Genomic DNA, 22,417 nt, shown 5'->3' with positions numbered 1-22,417 from the left:
TACGATGAGGCTAGAACAGTGTGTGCGTGTGTGTGTGCTTTCGTTCTTGTATACCTGTATATTATACAGGATCAAATCTCAATCGGCAAAAACACCACTGTATTGGCCGGTGGAATTCACGCAATGAAATCTTAAATATTATTTGTTTCTATTGGTTATGACGTGAAAGTTTTGCAAATTACCGATTTATGCCTTTTTAAATTTGGGCGAGTATCGAACAAATAAGCTGTTTGTGCCTGAAATATGTGGAGAATCAATCACTTTGTCCTTATCGGACATCTAAAGGTCAGATAAGGACAAAGGCATTGCCTGGAAAGGTGTGGTTTAGATGTTATTTACGAAGATTATTATCTGTTACGAACATTGTTATTTACGAAGATTTTATTTGTGCGTGTAAGCAGAAACGTATTTTATATGCTGCATTGCATATTCAGCTGGTGGCTCAATACACCTATAGAGATGAACAGAAATGTGTGATCAGTTGTGTTGAGGGTTTATAGTAAAAGTTGTGCAAAGAGTATTAACAGCTTTGATTATATAAGATTATAATTAGTAAATCATTTTAATTAAATTTCATCCTCTAAGCATGTATTGTATAGCACTATGCACTCAAGCAAGTATTTGCTTACGCTTGGACTCGCCGAACTTTATATAGTTTCTATATTTGGCTATGAAACAATATGGGATGTAATATCCCATAACTTAAATATCACCAATTAATGTTTTCGATAGAAAATGGAAGAAGAGGACAAGGAAGACGAAAAAAAACAATGTTTGCTGGCAGAACTGGTATGAGCTCTGAGGAACTGTTCAGAGTGGCTAAGGATGACCCAAATTGTACCAAGGTGGTCGCCGACCTTCGATAGGAGATGAAATTCAGAGAAGAATAATCGAAAACGTATGTAAAATTAATGGAAATGTGTGCTTAGAATTAGTTTCCCTGTCGGTAATTTAAAAGTTGTTACTCCATGAATTGTCATTTAGTATTAATTTGAGATTATCAGGAACAGATTACTCTGAAATCTGATAACGATTTTAATTTTAAGAACGTTTTACTTTTTTCTATATTCCCTACAGAAACTAAAAATGCATGTTTGTGTGTGCCTGCAAATATTCGAGACCTGTCGGGAGCTCTTACTTCTGCTGTTTTAATGTTTCTGCTATATTTTTTCCAGACTAATCGTGTATTACATGATTTTGGTTATCCTCATCCTTCATGTCCGAATACAAGATGAAAACAAAGAAAGAAAGAAATGACGTCATTTATTTTCGAATGTTTAATATTTCCTGATAAAATATTCGTTCTGGGCAAAGTTACGTCTAGGGTTTCGCATGTGTTGAGTTAATGGCATGGAAGCGATCTTCATCATGCATGCAAAAGTACGTAATGATATGTCGGCTCATCACAATACCAGAGGTAAATCTTGGAGAGGCGTACAGAAGGGTATTTCTATGTTAATACCTAAGATGCATGCCAATGTTATATAAAAGAGAAATAGGGTAGACACGATCACTTTCAAGTCTTCATTGCCTTGTCTCTTATCCCAAAAACAATGCTTTTGAGTATGTGAGTGAAGGACATTACAATACTTCAATTACTAGTCAATCTAGTATAAATACTGATATATAACAGGACAAAATACCATACCCTTTGCTATCATTGTTTTTCCGGCAATGTTTTGCTGATAATCTTAGAAAAAAAACTTCAATAAAAATAACTCGGTTTATATTGAAATGTTTCATTTGTTTCCATGGTTATATAAGCATTTTGTTGCTATTTATTATATATACGTAATTCTCAAAAATCTTAAAACACAGTAAAATCGTTACTTGAAAACATGAGCATGCACTAGCTAGTTACTGGTTATTTGTAGAATGGCAAGTGTACATCGATATTAAAAGCTGAAATCACAACAGACTTAAATGCAATTTTCCTTTGATAATTATGTCATTAGTAGACTTTGCAAATGTAACCGTACGAAGTCATGTTAGGTATTCGTCATGGTCCCTCCCTTTGCATAAAGCGGTTTGGTGTAGTCACAGCGAAATACCACGAACATGGCTTGTGATTATCTCCTTATTACTATTACTTCGCTTGACTATTTGCAATGATGGAGACGGAAAATTTCCATTTTCCGTCTTCATCATTACGTCTTGGATGAGATATAGACACACTGCCTTGTTAAAATTTAAGCCACGTGTCTTTGAAGAACGAATATAGGCACAATATCTAGCATGCATGACATAAAAAATTACTAGTTAAATATTTTTCTATAGCATAAGCGTTATTGACTTCATGAAGCTCGTACAATTAACGGATTATGTATTACATTTCCCATCCGTTAAATTTATATGCTTTTGCATAATTTACCGTTTTTGTTTCCTCCCAGAGCTAGTTTCCAAATACCTCCATACGAAACCAGGTAACTCACGACTCAAAAAAAAAAAAAGAAATAAGTCATGGAAATTCCTCGTGTTTAACCACAAGAATTGAACTGTAGGCCGCAAAAAGCATCATCCAAATGTACTAGTGGCATTGTACCGTCCACTGAAATATCATTCAGATATTGAATTTATTACGCACCTTTCGTTTATTAAATGGCATTGTAAAATATTTTGAAGCGCCTGACTAAATCGGTATGAATATGGAAACGTATGAATACAAATCGTAACTTTTTCCCCTCAGATGATTTTGTCTATTCATTTTCGGTAAAGCTGTTGATGGTATAGATACTGAGCAGTAGATGAACATAATGCATAATAATCTTACATAATCTTAAATTTATTAAAGTAATTTATCATAAGCACATCTTTTGAACTTAATTTATAACATTATTAATTTAAAGGTTTTTATTATTATACGCCATTAAGAAAAATACTCGAGGTTTATTACCACTAATTATTTCTGTATCACCAAAACATGAATTGGTATTTTAATTTCATAACTTCCTGATAATTCATATGATCCTAATGTATATTGCTCTGTCTGGTAAAACTGTTGTAGTGGCTGTTAGCTTTTCTTTTAACCTCTGCTCCCTGCATTCTCCTGTACTTGTGTTCTGAGAAACTTGCTGGGAATTGTCTAAAAAGTTATCACCAACTTTATGCGAAGCAAATAAATGAATTCTCAGTAATATTGTTCGCCATATTTGAATGGCGCAATAGCAAGATGGTGTGGCAGCATACTCATTTGATACTGGTACTGGCTTCTGATTAATTATATAATATTACAAAAACGCATTAAATTTATTTAATGACATAATTATAAGTTGTTTAGTATACGCTTATTATTTCTATTGAATGAACTGAGATAAAAGCGTTTTAATTTAAGTTGTAACAGCTAAACACCAATCCTGATCTTATTAATTCGATAAAATGTGACTAATTACTCTCATTAATCAGTCGGGTTCAGGATTTGATTGGTTGGATAAGATTGTTATTCGTTTGAATTTTATTTAAAAATGTGTGAATATTTTATCTCAAAGAAACAGCACAATTTACTAAAACTTAATTCCTTTCAAATAGTTAATATGAATAATACTTAAATCTTGAAATTACATGAAAACTTAATTTTTAAATTTTTTGTTTTTTTTCCTTACCGGAGAAAAATATTCGCTCCAAATTCTATTTGTTCTGATATTTTGTACTTGATGAAAATCAACACTTCGAAGCATCTCTTCAGGTCAGTGATATTCTAATGGATTTATTAAATGAATAAAAATATTTAAGTTTAATTTAAACTAAACTGAATCAATCGCGTACACAATCTATGCAGAATAAGTTTATCAAGTAGCGAATTACAAAGGTTGAATTTTCGAATTTTTTGCTTGGGAATCCATCGAAACTTTGAAGGTTTGATTTGATTAAATAAGTGTATTAAGAGGTGACTGATCTGAACATACTTCCGATTAAAACATCCCGAGCATCTGGGGAAAAAAAAGTTTTGCCATTTCCATAAGTTACCGAGTAACTCACTTTCAAGTATAAAAGGTTTCTCGATTGAAATGAAATTCACAACTGTATGGGGTCCTGGTAAATTAACTATGAAGTTAGTTTAGTTACGAGAACAATTACGATAGTTAAGTTGCGTTCAGTTAAAAGCGGAAGATATCTAACACTTCTCACCATAACTCTGCATAATTGTAGATATTTTGTAACAGCATACTTTTCATTTTAATAATTAAACAAATTCATGAAACTTAATTCCATTTTTGTGAAAACGCTTAAATATTTTTATTCCCCCCCCCGCATAGAAATGGACGTCATTTCTTATTTAAAATACTTGAAAAACTCCACAATAATTAATATTCATAAACAACTGAGCTGTAAAGACCAAACATCGACCTTTAGTCTCTCTCTCTCTTAATGTAGTTTATTTATTATCAAACTGCCCCGTTGATCCCCGATTCCTTTCAGTTACAAAAAGAGAAGCAGCAGGAAAGGCAGTATGAGCTGGATAAACTTATTTTATTTTAACTTGTTGGTGTCATTGCCTGCACTCGCGTTTAGTTTTTTGTGTGTCGCCCCTTCGCTCTAACGATATTCTCGTAGTTGAAATCTGACGAAAATTTGATTATACCGTACCTACAGAAGGAACAGAGTGCATGTGGGGCCTAGACGTTGGAGATTCTTGTCGCTTTAGAAGTAACAGCAAAGGTTAAGGTGTGTGTGTGTGGGGGGGGGAAGATTTATAAGCCGGCTTCACGTCTTAAACCTGTGCTCAACTTATTTCCAGAAAGTGCGAGCTCTTAATTTTGTAAGATTCAGACACAATTTCCGACGCGAACATAAACACGGGAGGATGAATTCCGCGAGAGAAACAATGTTGTTTACAGTCATAAATGCGTTTCGACCACATAGTAGGGCTGCGATGGTATTTAGGGTGTCATCCATCACACTCGTGTTAGCAGATTCGCCGAAAAGTTGGGGGGAGGGGGCATTGTGGGAAAAAATTAAAAATAATTTTTTCCCACAATGCCTCATTTTTATTGTATTGATATTTTAGAAGATACGAATCATAAGACAAATTGTGGTATAATACAAAGCGGAATATGCTTTTGCTTTTCACATTATTTTCCAATAGTATTCCGGTATGAAATCCGGTATGATATTTAAGTGTTGAATGACGATACGTATATTTAAATATGTAAAGAACATTAAACTGCTTGATGTTAGTAAGTGTTGGTCATATGTTAAGTTTTTAATTTAGTGCTTAAATATTAATTACTCGATTAATGATAGTTGAATCAAGACTGAACTACTTTTTGAGACGAGAGGCTTAATTACAACCCATGGAAGCAAAGCAGTCATACAAGGGGAACGAGTAGCAAAGGAAATAAATCGAGGCTTCTTCTAGGCATGGAAGCAACCACCTAATGTGCATCTGGGTATTGGATCCTCTGATTCCAATATAAAATCATGTGTTACGTTTCGTATTAAACAAATATCTTTGTGCCGATTCTCTTACAGAATTTCGAATAATCTGGCTCTGGATTTTTCTTATGTGTTTTAAACTCACCTTTGCAAATTATTAAGGAGTTAAAAGGGTATTCATTATCCTACTGCACGTAATCCCACCGTATGATAATGAACGCCATTATCCTATTGCACTTAATGTTCCTTTTAAACGCATTTTTATTATTAAAACTTTTAAAATCTCATTCGCGATCATTCATTTCACAGAGCAACTACAACGATAATCCATCTTAAGCACTAATTGTATTGAAGGTTCGTATCTGTTAATTGTTGCTGATGTGTACTTTATCTGAATCACTTTTCCAAGGTAGCTCTTTGAATTTATCTCATGGAATTAAACCATAGCACTGAACTGCATCTATTTAAAATTCAAGGTTTATATCTCTGGCGTAATAGACTGAATGGAATCTCTGAGACCCAGGAACTAACTTGTATAATATGATTGAGATAACGAAACAAAGGATTACTTAAACTATGAGCGTGCGTATCACCAATTTATATGCATGACAGAAAATCGTGTTAAATGGCATTACACCGTATAATGGTAACTTAGATGCAAATTAGATGAGGTGCTGTTTCTGTTATATTTACTTAAAATGATCTTTTTTATTCAAATTACCTTCATGTGTACCTCTAAATAGATGAAAAACATTTGTGCTCAGAGGCATTTTTCAGGTAACATTCTGAGCAAGATTTAATAACCTATCTGTTGATTATGTGATTAATTTCTATTTATAGCTAGTTATGTGACAATTCACACCGAAATAAATGGCCAAAATCAAGAAGTATAAGTCATATGTATGCAACAACTGTCATCTTGGATATTATTTTTGCCCTTTTTTATACCATAAGGTTACATCAGTATTTGTGTACCAAAAGAAGCAAATCGCAAACAGTGTTTTTTAGTATGGGGATAATAAATAAAAACGACTGCAATTGTTGAAAAACGGTGGATGTCAATGAATACATCTTTCATTGTAAACAAATGCTTGAAATTGTTACGTCATGCATGCTACATTTGTAAGTTTTTTGTTTTTTTTTGCGTAGAGTTCTTTTATCACAGAATTATCATGTTAATAGAAATCTAAGTACCTTCTAGAGCACTTACGAGATCGGAGAACATCAGTTAGCATTGTTGTCTCTTGTTTTATTTCATGATAAAAGGATATTTAATTGTATAATGTAACAATCATATTTCATTTTTAAGTAGTTAGGCGTTCCATAACATTGTTACCTTTCATTTTCATTATAATACACGTCTGAATAATTGCATTTTTCGATTTAAATTAATCTAGCTCTACAATAAAGTTTTTCATAGTTTCACCTATATTGATTTCACGAATAGTAAAAATTAAATAAAATTCATCTTTTCCAATAGCTACTTTGAGGTTTTAATCACAGATTTCTGGGCAGTTATGAAAGAGACCGGCAATATACGCTTCAGGAAAATGTGCAATCGGTTTTATCACGCCTATCTTTATTTCTTATCATGTGATAAGAAAGGAATGAACATGAATCGATAAGGGGAAAACTATTTCGTCTAAGGAAAGCCTTCAAAAGTCGATGAATAAAGCAAAACTAATCTTTGAGGTATTAGGATTATTTTTCTGGAAAATAATTTCGTCTGTTTGTTAGAAGACATAATGCTGACGTATTTTTATTATAGTTTTAAGAAGTCTTTATCGCATCCAGCCCTTTTTAATAAAAATTCATTTTTTATTATTTTTCAGTTTTTATATTTGATTAGTGACGTCTCAATATCACTACTGAATGATGAACATAGAATGGGACTCGTTTGTAGTTTTCAAGATGTTTGAGAATGGAAAGGAGATTACCTTCGTAATCTCCTTTCCATTCCTGTTTTTATAAAGATTTTACCTTTACGAAGATAAACGAGATTACCTTTATTTTTTACGAATTACCTTCGTACAAAACTTGAGGAACATGCTACACACGAGGGACTGCTGAATGTAAAGTTCCATGAGGTCAACACTAAAGACACGTGACCAGGCGATTAAAGCCCTGACATCTACATTAACCTCAGCTTGATTAGTTGCGACTCATCCTCGCTGTGTGCATGCGTGTTAACGGTCGAGGAAGATATTCCCAATTTATCTGACATTTAAAAAAAAAAAAACAATGAAAATGGTATGCGACTGATAGTCAAATCAGGAAAAACTATAGTCAGGAAGATTCCATTTCTATTCTCATTACATGAAAGTATTCAAACACCAAGAACTAGAAACTCGAGTTGTTGGTAGCGGTGATCAACAACCTCGAGAGTTGACCCTAATGAGATTTACGGGAATAAAGCAGTTATTTCAAACATTTCACTCTCTCTTCACGTTCTTAACTATTATAATAATAGTAAACCTCGTTTCTTATTTCTCTGCAAATTACTCTCACATTGCTTGGAGGCAGAGGCTTAAATTACTCGCTTGTATTTACTGTTTTCCACATTTATACTAGATGGCGGCACTTGTTGAGCCGTCTCTCTTCACTGGGTGCGATAAAAACTTCTTAAAACTATAATAAAAATACGTCAGCATTATGTCTTCTAACAAACAGACGAATCGAATATCAGGACGTTTCAACCCTGTGACCTCAGTATGAAACCTGCTACACTCACCTTCAGCTGAAACGTCCTGATATAAGTTTCTTCGCGCCATGGACGGAAATTGAATCCAGGTGTTTCCAGCAGAATAATAACGGCTAGTTGATTAGCAGAACACGGGCAGTTTATAAACAAATAATGCTTATAGGCATACGGCTAACCACCTATTGTTACGAAATACAAGAATACTTGAAAGATCTTAGACACTTAAGAGTCTGTTCGACCCAATGATGATGTATTGGACGAAGAAGATGCTTGATTAGAGGATTTTTAATACTCTAAGATTTTGATCTTTATGAGTGAAGTTAACCTGGAACTTAATAGACACGTCAGTTATCTTAAAGTGAAATATTGCTATTGATTTAAGATAATTTGCCATTGCAATTGTCGCCTGTATAAGGTCATAAGTTTAAATTCAACGTCTAAAATTTGTTGAGCTTTTAGAAAAATACAATCTTCCGTTTAATAAATTGTTTCCGTGCATTTTTATAGTTGCAGTCAATTAATAATAGAATTTCTGTCTATGTAAGTGACTCATTAAATTTGTTATGTTAATCATAAGTTAGTTAACTTCCTTTTTTTATCACTGTGTTAGAAATGTTACAAACGTTTTTAAGTAAATGTATTTCGTGATTTGTAATTATTAATTAATAACACTCAAACCTCCATGTGGTATTTAAAGTTTTTTTTTATATTAAAGGACGGAAATACGAACAGTTACGGAGAATACAACCTGCCCATGATATCTCTTCCTAAGGAGTTCTCTTCAGATGTTTTATGTCTGTCAATTTTTCATTATGTGCTGGATTGGTAATTAGGTAAGTAATTTATCTCTATAATTATTCATGTAAAAATCGAAACTTAATTACATTTGCTATGCAGCAACTTGGTTATTCATGCAATCATAAGGTAAACGCATATAGAAAACTAATGCGCATTATATATAATTAGTTTCTTACTAATGGAACAAGAGTTTGAAAACTCATTCTGCAGGATACATTCTACACACGGGCTGTTTCTGTTACCGTTTTGCTTTCATTCATGTCCAATGTGCTCGAAGCGAATTTGTAGCGGTTGAGCTAAGACACCCTGTTGCTCTTTTCTGATATCTTGTGTTTATTTCTTTTAATAATCTAATAAAGCAGTTGCAACTTCTTGGGATGATTAGATCATGCATTTTAATATTAGCACTGTAAATTATTAATTAATTTGATTTTAGACCAGTGTTTTTTATTCATGGGGAAAAATACAAATAAAACCAATTTTTCTCCATTTAATTTATCTCTAACCTTTTAGCACATTCGGAACGCACGAGGGCCCCAATACATTATTTACTCTTCTGTTTTGGACAGCGTGATCTTTTTCGGACCTCAGGTCAAAAAACTGCTAATCAACCAGCCGTTACTATTCTTCTGGAAACATCTGGATTCAAATCACCATTAGAATGGGAAGAACCTTCATCAGCTAATTTCAGAAAAACCTAGATTCTATTCCCGTCCAAAACGTCAGGAACCTTGATCTGGTCTCTTTCGACTGAAGGCGAGTTAGTCGGTCTCATACGGAGGTTTTTCTCCAAGAAACTCAGGTATTTCGTCCCTCAGAACTAGCAACCCGTGAACACACAGGGATCTACAGTCAGAAATACATACTTATAAGTCTCTCATGGGAGGGCACAACCTCAACCGGTCCTAACGGACGGATGAGGAAAATTGGGGGAACCCAACACCACGAGAACTCCCTCAAAACAACCAACTTGAGAAATAACAAAGCTAACACATGTAATAGTGATCTCATCGCGATAGTTCCTTCAGCCGACCTCCACCAAGTCCAGGCCGATTTACACACTAAATGATATATTGACAGTACAGTATATATTTCGATGAGTACAAGGTTCAGTGAAATATATACTGTCTCGTGGCCTTAGGTATCTCCTCCTTCCCAATCATAAACAACCACTTTCTTCAACATTGAATCTCTATGAATGTTTGATTCATGAGGTCATTTTCCTCACTAGTAATACATTTCATCGGTTAAGTAGATGATTGTCGTTGATAAACGAATAATATACTATATTTATTTTGAATAAATTTAATGCTAAGCAGCGCTTGGAGAGTTTAAAACCAGAATTTTTCTAAAAGATAAACCATCCTTAACCCTGTATACTGAGAAACAAAATTCAAAAATTCTGACTCCAACACAAAGACCTGAACCACGCACACAGAATTCTATCAGTAGTGAGATCTTCCCGTTACAGTACAACAACAATCTCGTATTTAAAGTACAAATCCAATGTGATATTGACCTGAGGGATTTAAATTGTGAATCTGTTCGCTGGTACGTTTCCGAATCGATTGTTAACCTCCTCTTTCTGAAAACAAATGACGGCGAAGCTACGCATGAATAGAGGTTCCGAGGACTTCACCAGAGGGTTTTATCACACAACAAAAAAAAAGGATGTTAACGTAACTATCTTGTTACAGTCTGAATAGTAAGTAAGAAAGGAAAACAAACTATCTATGCAGTTGATATTGGAGGTTTACATGTTCACATGATGATTTAATCTCGCATCTCTAAAGCAACAAAGACCGAGATGATGTAGAAAAACAACAGATAATAAGTCTTACATTGGATAAACGGACAGGAAAACTTGACCAAATATAATTACAATAATCTGCTGTTTCATTAACTTTGCTCACGAGAAGAAACTTTTTCAGGATCAATCAGTGGCAGCTTCATTTTCCAATTTAGGTGAATGAATTCTGGACTCTGACATTGGCGTCACCTGTTGAAGAGGTAGAGAACTATCACGCGATGTTTTCATGAATAAAAATAACCAAATCGGGGTAAATATAACATAAATAGAAACGCCATCTAGGAATATAGATATGAAATCTAATTCCCTTATTTATTAATAGAAATTTTTAAAAAATGCATTTTAAGAACAGGAAGTTGCAAAGAATGAGACATTTAAATAGATCTTTCAGTAAATGTTTGAAGCTTCACAGGTTGCCTCTATCAGTGAATATTTGAGTGTAATAGATCAGATTTAGAAGACAGAAGTAGATGGCCATTAGAGAACTTATATGTGGAAAGTCAGAAGGAATAGATGGACTACCTGCAGAATTCCTGAAATTTCATTTCCTCAATGAAAGGAACTGACGAAATAACTAAATTAATAACTTTAATTTGTAACAAAAGAAAATTATCAAAAGATTTCATGACCTTAATATTTATACCTATACTAAAGAAAAATAATGCAGTGAAATGCAAGGATTTTAGAACAATAAACTTAATTTCCATACATCAAAAATACTTATGAAAATCCTAACACGGAGAATTGCATCTAAGGTGGAGGCATTTCTTGGAGAAGAAATTCCTGCACCTTAAGGGTAAGGGAACAAGAGATGCGATTGGACTGTTAAGAATAATAAAAGAAAGAAATTTAGGAGTGAATAAAGAAGTTAGTATTTGTGATGTAGATTTTGAAAAAGCTTTTGACTTTGTAAAATAGGATAAGATAATGGAAGTAATTGAAAAGATTGGTATAGATTGGAAAGATAAGATTAATTATTTCACTATATATGGGACAAAATGCTATGGTAAGATTATATATATATATATATATATATGGTACAACAGAAACCAGGTACCATTTGATGAGTAAGACAAGGCTGTTCTTAATCACCAATTTTGTTCAATATGCATTCCGAAGCAATGTTAAAAGAAACATTGGAGAATGCAGCAGAAGGAGTAATGATAGGAGGTAGACAGATATTTGCAATACGATACACAAATAACAAGACATTATTATCAAACACTGAGGAAGGATTACACATCTGTTGAATAGATTATGGGAATCCTGTATCAGCTTGCAATGAAAACTAACATAAGCAAAACAAAAGTAATGAAAATAACAAGGAAAGAGAGAACTATGGATGTAAGAATAAATGGAGAAAAATTGAATCAAGTAAAGAGATTTAAATATCTAGGAAGTGTGGTTAGCAGTCCTAAATGTACAAGTGACATAAAAAGCAAAAATAGCGATTGGAAGAGATGCCTTTTTAATAGAAAATGGAATTTATTCAGAAGTAAAATGGATAGAAATTTAAAGAAAAGACTAATTAAATGCTGTGTGGAGTGTTGTCTTATATGCAGCCGAAACCTGGACATTGAGGAAAGAAATTAATTTTGGAAAGCATCGAGATGTTGATTTGGAATAGAATGGAAAAAAATAAAATGGACAGATAAAATAACTAGTGAAGAGGTCTTAAAAAAAGTAGAGGAAGAAAGGAATCTGTTTACATGGATAAAAAGAAAGGGAAATTGATTGGCTTGGCATATACTGAGAGGTAATCGAATAATCAGAAATGCCATTGAAGGAAAAAGACTTAGAGGAGGAGTGAGGAAAACAATGCTAAGACGACATGCTGAATGGAGACGGTACATAACCTTGAAAGAGAAGGCTCAGAACTGAAGAGTGGAAGGAACGTTTTTGCTACTAAAAGAACCTGCTTAATTGCAGAATAGTTAAGATCATTTGTCTATTTCAGTGAATATTTACAACTTTATAGAATCTTTCTTTCGAATGTTTGCAGTGTAATAGATTGCGTCTCATTCAATGAAAGTTTTCAGCAGCAGCAATAATGGCATCTTTCTCTTTCAATGATATTTGAAAAATCATATGTAGTGTCTCTCTTAAAACGAAAGTTTCCATCTACACAGATAACGTTTCATTCAAAAATGGGTGCAGCTGCATTGACTATCTTTCTGCACCAGTGTCTTTTTAAAGAAATATTTGAAGCATTACAAATTGATATTTTTCAATGAGTGTTAACAATACCATAGTAATAGGCTTTCAATTAAATTTGTAATATCAATTTGTAAAAATGTCTCTATTTTGATGTAATTTGATTTATAATCTATCGATCATCATAGAGTCGTATAATCTCTCTTTGAATAAAAGTTTACGAAATAACAGGTGGCATCTTTCAAAGAATATTTGCAGCATCCTATATAGTATCTCCTTATAAAGAAATATTTTCAGCTTCCAAGACGGTGTCTCTCTTACCGAAATGTTTCTAGCTACCTAAACTCTCTAAATAAAAATTTGCAGCTTAATAAATTCTTTAATTGAAAATTTGCAGCATCAAAATCTGATAGAATCCTGCTTTCAATTTGTGTTCAGAAAATAATACATATCTACTTTTAAACCAATCTTTTCATCTCCACAGATAATGAATCATTTAAAAATTGCATGCAACGGTCTGTCTTTCTACACCAGTGATGGTCTCTTTCTGAAGGAATATTTGAAGCATCAGAAATTAATACTTAAATAAGTGTTAACAGTGTCAGTCTTTCTTTCAATGAAAGTTTATAATATCAAATATAATGTATCTCTTTGACAACTGAAAGTTTGCACCATCATAGTGTCTATTTCAATAGAACTATGATAAATATTGATTAACTTTTTTTGAAAAATCATAGGTAGGGTCCTCATTTCAGAGAATATTTACAGCATTATATATAGTGTCTCCGTTTCAATGAATATTTCCAGGTTTCAAGCTGGTGTCTCATCATGGATGTTTCCAGCTACTAAGTGTTACTTTTTCAGTGAACGTGTCTAAAGCTTCATAGATTCTTAAGTTGTCTCTCAAGAATGTTTGCAGAATCATGTATAGTGTATTTACTTCCATAAATACGCGCAGCATCACTGACGTTATCCCTATCTTTAAATGCATGTTTCTAACTTCTCTCATTCAGTTTACAGCTTCATAGATTATTTCTTTCCATCAATGTTTGCGGCTTCATAGGCTGTCGATCTTTCAATCTCACTTTCAATGTGTGTTTGGAAAATCATATATACCATCGATTTTCAATCGATGTGTCTTTCACTGAAAATGTATCATCCAAAACTGTGCGGAACGTTATCTCTTTCTACACCACAGATCGTTTGTTTTTAAAGAATATTTGCATCATCACAAACTGATACTTTTTGAATGATGGTTAACAGTATAAGTTATAGTATTTCTTTCAATGAAAATTTGTAACATGAAATATAGGTTCTCCTTAACTGAATATCTACACCATCAGATGCATTCTATTTTAATGAGTGTTTGGTGAATTTTATACGTAATCTTTGAATTATTTCAAAATCATAGTTAGCATTCCTGTTGAAAGAATATATTCTATATAGTATCACTCTTTCAATGATTATTCCAGCTTCACAGGTAAGGTCCCTCTTACATGGATGTTTCCATCTCCTTAGTCTCTTTCAAAGAATGTTTCCAGATTCCTTCATTCTCTCTTTCAGTAATGTTTAAAGCATAATAGTTTGTTTCTCTTTCAGTGAATGCTTGCAGCTTCATAGTTTTTCTCTCTTTCAGGGAATCTTTGCAGCTTTTTAGATTGTAACTGTCAGTGAATGTTTACAACACAATTGTGTTGATATATTTACATTTTATTCTCTCATTACACCATTTTAGATTCTCTTTCAATGAAATTTTGAAGCATCAGAACTGGTCTCTCTTTCAATCTATCTCTTCAATGTCATTGATGGTATCTCTTTCAATGTTAATTGGGAAAATCATATATATCTATATATATAGTGACTTTCTTTAAACCAATGTTTTCATCATTAATGGATTGTCTTTCTATCGACCAATATATGCAGCCTCACTGATGTTATCCCTCTCTTTCAATGTGTTTCCTTCTTCAGAAATTGTGCCATTCAATGTTTAATGTTTGCAGATTTCATCAATGGATGAATTTGGAGGTCATAGGATATCACAGAATCTCAATGTAAATACAGCTGTGTGGGATTAGATGAGGTCAGCTAGGGTTTAGCGGGAATGTGCAAGGGAACTGGCATTGTCTTTGACTAGTATGTTTCAATTTATCTCAGTTCTGGTAGAGTTCCAAAGGAATGGAAAGAAGGCAAAATAATTCCTTTTGAATAAGGGAGGTTCAAAGACTGCAGTAGCGGTGTGGTTCTAAAAAATACTAGAAAAATTGGTAAAAAAAGAGAATTCAAGAATGGGTAGATACAAATAAGACACTGTATGAGGGTCAACATGGCTTTCTTGAATGGTGGGTCCTGCCTTAGTAATTTACTAATTTTTTAATAGTAGAGTAACAGCTGAATTATATAAAGGAAATGGCTCCACGATGATTTTGCTGGATATTGTAAAGGCATTTGACAGAATATAACATGGAACTATATTACGCAAAATAGAACAAATGTGGATGGTTATAACACTAGTTAAATGGATAAGAGGGTGGCTGCTGGACATATATCAAAAAAGTGGTATATGGAGAGGCAGAAGCGAATAGTGGGGTGCCATAAGGTTGTGCTGGGACCATTGCTGTTTATGCACATAAATGATATAAGAAATAACCTTCAGTGGTTGGCTGATTATGTGAAATTAGATAAAATAATAGTTAATCAAGGCAACATGGAGAGCTTGCAAGACGATTTAAATAGGCTGTCAGTATGGGAAAAAGAATGGGTGTCAAGAAATGTAAAGTTATACATTTTGGGATAAATAGATTACTGTGTTCGCGCGGTTATCATAGTCGCTGTGTGCTTAGCAACCATATCCTTGGGGAAGGAGTGTACTAGGTTCGATTCCCGTGGGAGACGCGAGGAACTCGAGGATCTCCCTCAACCATAGCCAAGTTAGCCTGGCTTGGGTGCGGGCAGTAGTGTTTTCCCCCAGTTTAGCTGGAGTTTTTTCATCCCGCAAACCGGCCCCGTGAACATACACGGAATATAGTCATGAATGCCTCCTTTCAGCTTCGTATATTTTCTCTTTCAGAGTCTGTTTACAGCTTCATAGATGATTTTTCTTTTAGACTGTTTTCAGCTTCATTGATTTTTTCTTTTAGAGAATGTTTTTGGCTTATCGATTATTTTCTTTTAGGGAGTGTTTTCAGATTCATTGATTTGTCATTATTTTTTTCTTTTAGCGACCGTTTTCACGTTAATAGATTTTTTTCAGACTACTTTCAAATTCATAGAATTTTTTCCTTTTCGAGAGTATTTTCAGATTCATATTTTTGTTCTTTTACAGGCTGTTTTCAGCTTTATAGATTTTTTTCTTTTAGTCTGTATTTATAGATTTTTTCTTTTAGAGACTGTTTTACAGATTCGGAGAATATTTTTCTTTTAGAGACTGTTTTACAGATTCGGAGAATTTTTCAGACTACTTTCAAATTCATAGATTTCTTTCCTTTTGGAGAGTATTTTCAGATTCATATTTTTTCTTTCAAAGGCTGTTTTTAGCTTCATAGATTTTTCCTCTTACTGACTGTTTTCCTATTCATAGATTTTTCTTTTATTCAATGTTTTCCAATTCATAGATTGTTTAGATTGTTTTCATAATCATATTTTTTTCTTTATATATCTTTATAATCTATCTCTGATTGATAGATTTTCACTTTTAGACTGTTTTCAGCTTCATAGATTTTTTTCTTTATGAGAAGATTTTCAGCCTCATATATTTTCTGTTTTAGAGATTGTTTTTAGCTTCAGAGATTTCTTCTTTTAGCGACTGATTTCAGGTTCATTATTCTTTTCTTTTAGAGACCGTTTTAGATTCATAATTTTCTTCTATTACAGACTGTTTTCAGATATATAATTTTTTCTTTAAGAGGCTGCTTTTAGATTCATGTTTTTTTTCTATTAGAGACTGTTTTCAGTTTCATAATGGGTTTTCTTCTAGAGATACTTTTTAGCTTCATAGATTTTTTATTTTGGAGACTGTTTTCAGATTCGTAGATATTTTCTTTTGGAGACTGTTTTCAGATTCAGATTTTTTTAGTGTTTCAGATTCATAGATTTATTGTTTTGATGTTTCAGATTCATAGTTATTCGGCTTGATGTTTTCTCTTTTAAACACTACTTCCAGATTCATAGATCTTTCATTTAGAGATTGTTTTCAGACTCATATTTTTTTCTTCTAGAGAATGCTTTCAGCTTCGTAGATGTTTCTTAAACAGACTGTTTTTAGCTTCGTATATTTTTCTTTTAGCAACCGTTTTCAACTTCATAGATTTTCTATTTCAGACTATTTTCAGATTCATAGATTTTTTTCCTTTTGGAGACTGTTTTCTTCTTCTTCAACCTTTTGTTTCTGTCCCCTACTGGATGAAGGACTCCTCGTGATTTTCCAGATCACTCGGTTTTCTGCCCCTCTCATCCATCTCCCTTCTGCAATTTGTTCCAGTTCATCACTGCACCTTCTTCTCGTCTTTGTCTTGCTCCATCCGGTGGACTCCACTCGATTGTTTTTCTTATCCATCTCCCATCACTGCATCTGGCAATAGGGCCAGCTCATCTCCACTTAGCTCGTTTAATGTATTTTACAATATCTTTAAAATTTTTTTTTACAATCGATTTTTTCTTTTTGAGACTGTTTAGATTCATAGATTTTTATTTTTGAGACTACTTTCAGATTCATAGATTCTCTTTTAGACCATTTTCAGCTTCACACATTTTTTTTATTTAGAGACACTGCTTTTAGATTCGTAATTTGTTTCTTTTAGAGACTGCTTTCAGATTCATAATTTTTTCTTTCAGAGACTGCTTTCAGATTCATAATTTGTTTCCTTTGAAATTCATTGATTTTTTGATTTTAGATTTTTTTCTTTTTTAGACTACTTTCAGATTCATAGATTTTGTATTTAAACTGTTTTCAGCTTAATGGATTTTTTATTTGGAGACTGCTTTCAGTTTCATAGATTTTTTTAGAGACTGTTTTCAGCTTCATAGATTTTTTTTTCTTTTAGACTGTTTTCATATTCGTAGATTTTTTTTTCTTTTGGAGAGTGTTTTAAGATTCGTAGATTTTTTCCTTTTGGAGAGTGTTATCAGATTCATAGATTTTTTTTCGTTAGATTTTTCGGCATGTTTTTTCTCTTTTATGCTGTTTTTAGCTTCGTATATCTTTTTCTTTTAGAGACTTTTCAGATTCGTGGATTTTTTTCTTTTCGAGAGTGTTATCAGATTCATAAATTTTTTTCTTTAGATTTTTCGGCATGCTTTTTCTCTTTTAGGCTGTTTTTAGCTTGGTATATTTTTTCTTTGAGACTTTTCAGATTCATAGATTTTTTAATTTAAATTTTTCGGCATGTTTTTTCTCTTTTAGGCTATTTTTAGCTTCAGATTTTTTCTTTGAAACACTACTTCCAGATTCATAGATTCTTTCATTTAGATACTTGTTTCAGATTCTTATTTTTTTCTTTGAAAGAGTTTTTCTGGTTTATAGATTTTCTCTTTTAGACTGTTTTCAATTTCATATTTTTTTTGTTTAGAGACTGTTTTCAATTTTATATATTTTTTCGTTTAGAGACTGTTTTCAATTTTATATTTTTTTTCGTTTAGAGACTGCTTTCAATTTTATATTTTTTTTCGTTTAGAGACTGCTTTCAATTTTATATTTTTTTTCGTTTAGAGACTGCTTTCAATTTTATATTTTTTTTCGTTTAGAGACTGCTTTCAATTTTATATATTTTTTCGTTTAGAGACTGCTTTCAATTTTATATATTTTTTCGTTTAGAGACTGCTTTCAATTTTATATATTTTTTCGTTTAGAGACTGTTTTCAATTTTATACATTTTTTCCTTTAGAGACTGTTTTCAATTTCATAGATTTTTTCCTTTAGAGACTGTTTTCAATTTCATCTATTTTTTCATTTATAGACTTCTACCAGATTCACAGATTCTTTAATTTAGAGACTGCTTTCAGATTCAGTTTCTCTTTTAGACTGTTTTCAGTGCTACAGATTTTTCTTAATCTGACTGTTTTCAGCTTCATAGATGAATTTTCCTTTAGAGAATGTTTCCAGATTCATAGATTTTTTTTTTTCAGAATTTCAGATTATACGTTTTTTTCCCTTTTGGAGAGCTTTCAGAATTACTTTTTTCTTTTAGAGGCTGTTTTCAGCTTCATAGGTTTTTTCTTCTAGAGATTTTCCAGATTCATAGATTTTTTATGATTTTTTTCCTTTTAGCGACCGTTTTTAGCTTAATAGATTTTTTATTTCAGACTACTTTCATATTCATAGATTTTTTTTCCTTTTAGATACTGTTTTCAAATTCATAGATTTTCCTTCTTTAGACTAATTTCAGCTTCATAGCTTTTTTCTACTTTAGGAGACTGTTTTCAACTTCATGTATTTTTTCTTTTCTAAACTACTCCATTCATAGATTCTTTCATTTAGTCTAATTTTAGATTCTTTTTTCTTTTAAAGACTGCTTTGAGATTCAGATATTTTCTCTTTTAGAGTGTTTTCAAGTTCATAGATTTTTTATTTCAGAATAATTTCAGATTCCTAGATATTTTTCCTTTTGGAGAGTATTTTCCGATTTCATATTTTTTCTTTTACAGGCTGTTTTCTCTTTCATAGATTTAAGAGTGTTTTCAGATTCCTGGATTTTTTAGTGTGTTTTCAGCCTAATAGATTTTTACTTCAGAATACTTTCATATTCATAGATTTTTTATTTTAAAGACTGTTTTCAGATTCATGTATCTGTTTTTTTTCTAGACTACTTCCTGATTCGTTCATTCTTTCATTTACAGATTATGTTTAGATTCTTTGTTTTTTCTTTTAAAGTCTGCTTTCAGATTCATAGATATTTCTGCATTCGGAGAGTATTTTCCAATTCATATTTTTTCTTTTAGAGGCGGTTTTTGGCTTCATAGATTTTAAGATTCATAGATTTTTGATAGAGGGTTTTAAGATTCATACATTTTTGAGAGAGGGTTTTCAGATTCACAGATTTTTTTCTTTTAGAGGCTGATTTCAGCTTCATAGATTTTTCTTTTGGAGATTGTTTTCAGAATCATATTTTTTTAGAGGCTGTTTTTCGCTTCATAGATTCTTTTTCTTTTAGAGATTGTTTTCAGCTTCATAGATTTTTCTTTTAGAGGTTGTTTTCAGCTCCATAGGGTGTTTCTTTTACAGCCTTATTTCAGCTTCATAGATTTTTTTCTTTCAGAGACTACTTCCAGATTCATAGATTTTTCTTCTTTAGAGAGATTTCAGCTTCATAGATTTTTGTTCTTTAGGAGACTGTTTTCAACTTCATATATTGTTTCTTTTATAGACTACTTCCAGATTCATAATTCTTTCATTTAGAGACGGTTTTCAGAAACATATCGTTTCTTTTAGAGAATGCTTTCAGTTTCATAGATTTTTCTTAAGCAGAGTGTTTTTAGCTTAATATATTTTCTCTTTTAGAGACTGTTTTCAGCTTCATAAAAGAATTTTTCTTTTAGCGACCGTTTTCAACTTCATAGATTTTTTTATTTCAGACTATTTTCGGATTCATAATTTTTTTTTTCTTTTGCTGTTTTCTTTTTCTTCAACCTTTTGGTTCTGTCCACTGTTGGACAAAGGACACCCCCATGATTTTCCAGATCACTCGGTTTTCAGCCTCTCTCATCCATCTTAATCCTGCAATCTGTTCCAGTTCATCACTTCACCTTCTTCTCGGTCTTCCTCTGTCTTGCTCCATCCGTTGGTCTCCACTCTGTTTTTCTAGTTCATCTCCCATCACTGCATCTGCAATAGGGCCAGCTCATCTCCACTCAGATTGTTTAATGTATTTTACAATATCATTTAGATTTTTTCAATAGTTTTTTCTTTTAGAGACTGGTTTCAGCTTTATAGATTTTTCCTTTAGAGACTACTTTCAGATTCATAGATTTTCTATTTTATACCGTTTTCAGCTTCACACATTTTTTTATTTAGAGACTTCTTTCAGATTCATAATTTTTTCTTTGTAAGACTGCTTTCAGATTCATAATTTTTTTCTTTTGAGATTCATTGATTTTTTGCTTTTAGATTTTTTTCCGTTTACAAACACTTTCAGCTTCACGGATTTTTTTATTTAGAGACTGCTTTCAGCTTCATAGATTTTTTTAATTTAGATTTTTGGACAATGTTTTTTTCTTTTAGGCTGTTTTAGCTTCATGTTTTTTCTTTTTAACACTACTTCCAGATTCATAAATTCTTTCATTTAGAGACTTCTTTCAGATAGTGCTTTCTGATTGAGAGATTTTCACTTTTAGAGTGTTTTCAGCTTCATAGATTTCTTCTTTTCGCGACTGATTTCAGGTTCATTATTCTTTTCTTTTAGAGACCGTTTTAGATTCATAATTTTCTTCTGTTACAGACTGTTTTCAGATATATAATTTTTTCTTTAAGAGACTGCTTTTAGATTCATAATGTTTTTTCTATTAGAGACTGTTTTCAGTTTCATAATGAGTTTTCTTCTAGAGATACTTTTTAGCTTCATAGATTTTTTCTTTTGGAGACTGTTTTCAGATTCGTAGATAATTTCTTTTGGAGACTGTTCTCAGATTCAGATTTTTTTAGTGTGTCAGATTCATGGATTTATTGTTTTGATTTTTCAGATTCGTATATTATTCGGCTTGATGTTTTCTCTTTTAAACACTACTTCCAGATTCCTAGATTCTTTCATTTAGAGACTGTTTTCAGATTCATATTTTTTTCTTTTAGAGAATGCTTTCAGCTTCGTATATTTTTCTTTTAGCAACCGTTTTTAGCTTCGTATATTTTTCTTTTAGCAACCGTTTTCAACTTCATAGATTTTTTATTTCAGACTATTTTCAGATTCATAGATTTTTTCTTTTGGAGACTGTTTTCTTCTTCTTCAACCTTCTGGTTCTGTCCACTGCTGGACGAAGGACTCCCATGATTTTCCAGATCACTCGGTTTTCTACCCCTCTCATCCATCTCCCTCCTGCAATTTGTTCCAGTTCATCACTGCACCTTCTTCTCGTCTTTGTCTTGCTCCATCCGGTGGACTCCACTCGATTGTTTTTCTTATCCATCTCCCGTCACTGCATCTGGCAATAGGGCAAGCTCATCTCTACTTAGCTCGTTTAATGTATTTTACAATATCTTTTTAATTTTTTTTACAATCGATTTTTTCTTTTTGAGACTGTTTTTAGATTCATAGATTTTTTCTTTTAGAGACTTTCAGATTCATAGATTCTCTTTTAGACCGTTTTCAGCTTCACACATTTTTTTATTTAGAGACTGCTTTTAGATTCATAATTTTTTCTTTCAGAGACTGCTTTCAGATTCATAATTTTTTTCCTTTGAGATTCATTGATTTTTTTGCTTTTAGAATTTTTCGTTTTTAGACTACTTTCAGATTCATAGATTTTGTCTTTAAACTGTTTTCAGCTTAATGGATTTTTTATTTGGAGACTGCTTTTAGTTTCATAGATTTTTTTTATAGGCTGTTTTCAGCTTCATAGATTTTTTTTCTTTTAGACTGTTTCCATATTCGTAGATT

Source organism: Typopeltis vanoorti, chromosome 18 (genome assembly GCF_054136105.1).
Source record: "Typopeltis vanoorti isolate ZY-2024b chromosome 18, IOZ_Tvanoo_1.0, whole genome shotgun sequence".
In the NCBI taxonomy this organism is placed as follows: domain Eukaryota; kingdom Metazoa; phylum Arthropoda; class Arachnida; order Uropygi; family Thelyphonidae; genus Typopeltis; species Typopeltis vanoorti.
Note: the sequence above shows the minus strand (reverse complement) of the source record.